The following is a 6,251-nucleotide window of genomic DNA, read 5'->3' as shown; positions in this document are numbered from 1 at the left end:
AGTTTTCTTGACTCTATTTTTTTCAAAGCCCTTGTCCTTAAGGGAATGTCAAGGATTCCTGGATGCTTTGAAAGGCAGTAGGCATCCTCTAGCTTATGCCTACTAAGTAAAATACAACCTCTGGCATGGAGAAAAAAAGAGTTGGAGGACAAGGAAGACTAAAGCAAGGTAGCGTTAGCACTCAAGGGAAAAACAGGATGCACACTTACTGGACTAGAGTCTTGGGTGCTGCTGTACCCCAGGAAGGTGTTACAATTTGAATTTAACAATGTCTCCCAAAGGCTCACGTGTTAAGGGCTTGGTTGCTAGCCCTTGGTTAAGCGATGATTGTACTGTGAGGACTCTGACTTCATCACTTGATTAATCCATTGATGGATTCGTAGCAGTATTAGGAGGTGGTTGGAGGACATAGGTCGCTGGGGTGTGACTTTGAAGGGTATAGTTGTCCCCAGGCCCTTCCTGTTGCTCTGTCTGCTTCCTGGCTGACTACCATGAAGTGAGCAGCTTTCTCCTACCAGGCCCTTCCACCATGATGTTTTGTCTCTATGTATCCAAGTGTAGCCATGGACTGAAAACTCTGAAACAGTGACTCCATGAGCTCAAATAAATCTTTCTTAAGTTGTTTTTTTAGGTATTCTGTCACAGTGAAAGACTGACTGACAAAGAAGGAATGGTGAAGCATTGCGGACCACAGACACCAGCTTTTTTTTCAGATACATTTTTAAAATTAGTGTATGTTGTTTGTATGAAGGAGCTTCATTGTGATATTTCTACACATGCATATAATATACTTTGATCAAAAATCGTTCCCATTTCTACTCTTTCTTATCCTCTCACCCATCTCCTCCCCTTTAAAAATTTTGATAGATTTTATTATGCTATTTTCACAAATGCCTATAATGTACTTTGATCATATTCCCCCTTATCCCCATCTTCTTTCTCCCTTCTACTGGTTCCTCCCAGTCCCTCTTTTACATTTATGACAGACATGCAGACACACAGACACACATGCAGACACACAAACACACACATTTTAGATCTAGTTTCCACATATCAGAGAAAACATGCAGTACTTGTCTTTCTGAGTCTGACTTAATTTGCCTAACGTGATGATCCCCAGTTCCATCCATTTTCCTCCAAACAACATAATTTCATTCTTCTTTTTAACCAAATAATACTTCACTGTATATACACACCACATTTTATTTGTCCATTCATTGACTGATGGCACCTAGGCTGACTCTATGGCTGCTTGGCTAATGTGAGCATCAGTATGGGGTGACAGTAGAGATCAAATGGACCTCTGTCTAACCATGCCACTGGCTAAATCTTAATATCTCTGCCCAGAGCATGGACACCAGGCCAGGGAAAGAGGGGAGCACCCCTCTCCCGAGGTTAAATTTTCCCACATTTGCAATGTATGATTTGGAATAGAAGTTATTATTATTATTACTATTTTTTGTGGTACTGGGGCTTGAACTCAGGGCCTTAGCCTTGAGCCACTCCCAGCCCAATTTTTTGTGATAGGATTTTTTCAAGATAAGGTCTCACAAACTATTTGCCCAGGCTGGCTTTGAACTCTGATCCTCCTGATCTCTGCCTCCTGAGTAGCTAAGATTACAGGTGTGAGCCACCAGTGCCCAGCTAGAAGTTAATTTATTTAGAAAAACATAGGTCTTTTTTTTCCTTTAGCCTGTTGATAAGATGAAATATATTAATTGATTTTCAAATGTTGAGCCAACATGTCTGCCTGTGTAAATCCCATTTGGTTTTGGTGTATAACTTTTTTCATTTTGTTGGATTCTATTTGCTAAAATTTTATGGAGGATTTTCTCATTTGTGGTCATGACAGATATGGTTCTGTGGTTTTCCTTTCTTATAATATCTTTGTCTGATTTTGATATTATTATAATGCTGGTCTCATAGAACAATTTAAGAAGTTCCCTTGGCTTCTATTTTGAAGAACAGGTGGAAGAGAATTGGTATCATTTATTCCCTCAAGATTTCGTAAAATTCAGCAGGAAAACCATTTAGATCCCATGTTTTTTGTTTTGGGAGGCTGTTCATTGTTGATTCTATTGTTTAGTAGATATGGGCCTGCTCAAAAACTCTACTTGTTCTTGTATAAATTTGGTAGATTGTGTTTTTAAAGAATTGGTTTGTTTCATCTACGTTATCAAATTTGTGGAATAAAGCTGTTTATATAATATTCATTTATTATCATTTTAATGTTCATGAGACCTGTACTAACGTCCTCTCTTTCATTTCTTATATTAACAATTTTTGTCTTTTTGCTCTTTTTTCCCCCTTTGTTACTCTGCTTAGGAGTTTATAAATTTTATTGATCTCTTCAAAGAATCAGCTTTTGGTCTCATTAATTTTATATATTATTTTCAATTTTATTGCTTTCTTCTCTGATTTTTTACTATTTTCTTTCTTCTGCTTGAAACTGGAGTTTGGACCCCAGGCCCAAACTCTTAGGCTTTCACATGTCAGGTTTGGCCACTCACTCCTATACACCAAATAAAGTGGCATGGTGAAGGCAGAGAAAGATTTATTACAGGCCCAGGACATGCCCTGGGAAGAGGCAAAGCAAGCACTCAGCCCATCTTCAGCCATCTTCAGGGTACAGACATGAGCTTTTGCTTTAACTAGACCAAGAGTTAGCGTGGGGGCACTAGCTATTATAAACAGTGTTAGTCACAGGAGTGGCCTGGCTGGTCATTGTCTCAATTCCTGTTCCAGAGAAGTCGTCCATCCTGAGGAGGCGCTACTGTTAGGGTAGTTTCAGTCCCTTGTCATGAAGCTATTATCAGTTCTGTTGTTCCTGGAACCAAAAGTGACTGCAGAGAGAATGGCCTAGAGCAAAGACAGATACAAAACTAAGGCACAGATGCCAAGTCTTTCTCCTGCTTTTAGTTAGCTCCTGGTTCTAAGAAGGAGTCACTGGTTTTTAGCAAAAGCATCTTAAGTGTTGGATTTAGTTACTTTTTTTGCCTAGTTTCTAAACGTGGAAGCTTAGTTATCAGTTTTAGATCTTTCTTCCTTTTTGCAGGGAAGAACTGTATTTTCATTTTCTTTGAAATGTTTTAAATTTTTTTCTTGAGACTTCTTTGTGTCACATGTTATTTAGGAATGTGTTGTTTAGTCTCCAAATATTTGGGGATTTTTCATCTCTTTCTTTTTGTTGATTCCTAGTTTTAATTCTAATGTGGCCTGAGAACATACTTTGATGTTATTTAAATATTTTTCTAAGGTGTGTTTTAAGACCTGGAATATGGTCTATCTTGATGAATGCTCCATGTGAGCTTGAGATGAATGTGTCCTCTGATGTCGTTGGATGAATTATTCATAAGAGTCGATCAGGTCCTATTCATTGTTCAGTTCAACTGTATCCTTGCTGGTTCTCTGCTGCTGGATCTGTAATGCACAGTAGTGACTGACAGAGGGGTACTGATGTCACCAACTACAGTAGTAGGTTCATCTATTTTGCCTTGCAGTTCTGTCATGTATTTTGATGTTTTGTTATTGGATGCGTATACATTAATTATTGTTATGCCTTTTTAGAGAATTGATGCCTTTATCAGTGTGCAATTCTCTTTATTCCTGATGATTTTCTTTGCTCTCAAGTCTCAAATTAATATAGCTACTTCAGTTTTCTTTTGATTCATGTTAGGATGCTAGCATGTTAGCATCTTTCTTCATCATTTTACACAAAACTTTTTATTAGGATAAAATATATGTGACAATGGTTCCCACTGTAACCATTTTTATGTGTGAGATTCAGTGTCATTAAGTACATTTGGTGTTTGGTGACTGTCACCACTCCCCTCTCCAGAACTTCGAAACTCCACACACATTTGACAACTACTCCATCTCCTCAGCTCTTACTCTTTAGCCCCTGGTAACCTTTATTTTCCTTTCTGCCCACATAAGTTTGCCTATTCCAAGTGTGTAGAATCGCACAACATCTGTCCTTTTGTCTCTGGCTTATTTCATATAACTTAATATTTTTGAAGTTCAAAGTTCCAGGAAGTCCCTGTTATAGCATGTATTAGAATTTTATTCCATTTTGAGGTTGAACAATGCTCTACTGTACGTGTATGACACATTGTTTATGCATTCATCCATCACTAGATGTTTGGGCTATTTCTGCTTTTTTGGCTACCGTGAGTATTGTGACTGTGAACTTTGGTATCCAAAGATTTGTTTGAACTCCTGCTTTCAATTCTTTGGGGTACAAACCTAGAAGTGGAATTGCTGGATCATATAGTAATTTTATGTTTCAGGTTTTGAGGAACTGCCAAGCTGTATTCTATAGAAGCCGCACATTTTACATTCCCCCCAGCAATGCATAAGAGTTCCAGTTCCCTTACTTTTTGGTTAGTGTGGTAAGAGCTCTTACCATGAGGCCTGCCCTCTTAACAAGTGTGTAAGTGACTGTTGGTGGGAATGTAGACTAGTACAACCACTCTGGAAAAAAATTTGGAGGCTACTTAAAAAGCTGGACATCGATCTACCATTTGATCCAGCAATACCACTCTTGGGGATATACCCAAAAGACTGTTACTCCAGAGGCACCTGCACATCCATGTTTATTGCAGCATTATTCACAATAGCCAAGTTATGGAAACAGCCAAGATGTCCCAGCACTGACGAATGGATTAAGAAAATGTGGTATCTATACACAATGGAATTTTATGCAGCCATGAAGAAGAACGAAATGTTATCATTCGCTGGTAAATGGATGGAATCGGAGAACATCATTCTGAGTGAGGTTAGCCTGGCTCAAAAGACCAAAAATCATATGTTCTCCTTCATATGTGGACATTAGATCAAGGGCAAACACAACAAGGGGATTGGACTATGAGCACATGATAAAAGCGAGAGCACACAAGGGAAGGGTGAGGATAGGTAAGACACCTAAAAAACTAGCTAGCATTTGTTGCCCTTAATGCAGAGAAACTAAAGCAGATACCTTAAAGCAACTGAGGCCAATAGGAAAAGGGGACCAGGAACTAGAGAAAAGGTTAGATCAAAAAGAATTAACCTAGAAGGTAACACCCACGCACAGGAAATCAATGTGAGTCAATGCCCTGTATAGCTATCCTTATCTCAACCAGCAAAACCCCTTGTTCCTTCCTATTATTGCTTATACTCTCTCTACAACAAAATTAGAAATAAGGGCAAAATAGTTTCTGCTGGGTATTGAGGGGGGGAGAGGGAGGGGACGGAGAGGGTGGTAAGGGAGGGGGTGGGGGCAGGGGGGAGAAATGAACCAAGCCTTGTATGCACATATGAATAATAAAAGAAAAATGAAAAAAAAAAACAAGTGTGTAAGTGTGCGTTATGTCATTGTTGAGTACAGGTGCAACGCTGTACAGCAGGTCCCTAGAGTTTGTTCTTCTTACTTGACTGAAACTTCTTGTCATTTACTAGTAACTACCTATTTCCCCTGACCCTAGCTCTGGAAGCAACCATATCACCGTTTAATTCTATGAAGTTGAGTATTTTACATATCTTATATAAAGAGAATCCTGTAGCATCTGTCTTTCTGAGACTGGTGCTTATTTCACTCAGCAGGATGTTCTTAAGGTTCATCCATGTCATACAGATTATCTTTTTTAGGGTTAACTAGTATCCCATAACACGTGTGAACTGTGTTTTAAAAATTCATTTGTCAGTTGACCATCCTTTGCTTTTAATCTTTGTCTTTATATTTGTTTTTTTTTTTAAATATGGAACGCTTCACGAATCTGTGTGTCATATTTGTGCAGGAGCCATGCTAATCTTCTCTGTACCGTTCCAATTTTAGTATGTGTGTTGCCAAAGTGAGCACCTTTGTCATTATGTTTGTTGTGAGTTTCTTGTAGATGACATACAGTTGGAGCTTGTTTTAATCTACCCTCATAGTTTTCTCTTTTAATTGGTATATTTAGCCCATTCACCTTTCAAGTGATTATCGTTATTGTTGGTTAAATAGCTACCATATTTACAATAATTTTCTATTTATTGTCTCATTGTTCTTCCTTTCTTTCTTTTTGGTTGGTACTGGGGTTTGAACTTGGAGCTTTGTGCTTGTGAGGCAAGTGCTCCAACACTTGAGCCTCACCTCCAGCCCTGTGCTCTCTTTTTTTCCCCATTTTTTCTGTCATGTCTTCTTTTACCTGAGAATTTTATATAATTCCATTTCTCTCCTCTCAGCATATCAATTATATTTTTAAAAACGTATTTAAGTGGTTTCCTCCAAG

General features: G+C 38.5%; 1 non-coding gene across 1 annotated transcript; it reads right to left on the bottom strand.

Moving 5' to 3' along the window:
* Nucleotides 1-5,732: 5,732 nt before the first annotated feature.
* LOC141417639 (U6 spliceosomal RNA) lies at nucleotides 5,733-5,839 on the bottom strand. The gene has a single exon (XR_012442290.1). It is a non-coding gene; the product is annotated as a U6 spliceosomal RNA (small nuclear RNA).
* Between the last annotated feature and the right edge of the window lie 412 nt (nucleotides 5,840-6,251).

Source organism: Castor canadensis, chromosome 15, assembly GCF_047511655.1.
Source record: "Castor canadensis chromosome 15, mCasCan1.hap1v2, whole genome shotgun sequence".
Lineage (NCBI taxonomy): Eukaryota > Metazoa > Chordata > Mammalia > Rodentia > Castoridae > Castor > Castor canadensis.
This window is presented reverse-complemented; position numbering and strand designations above follow the sequence as displayed.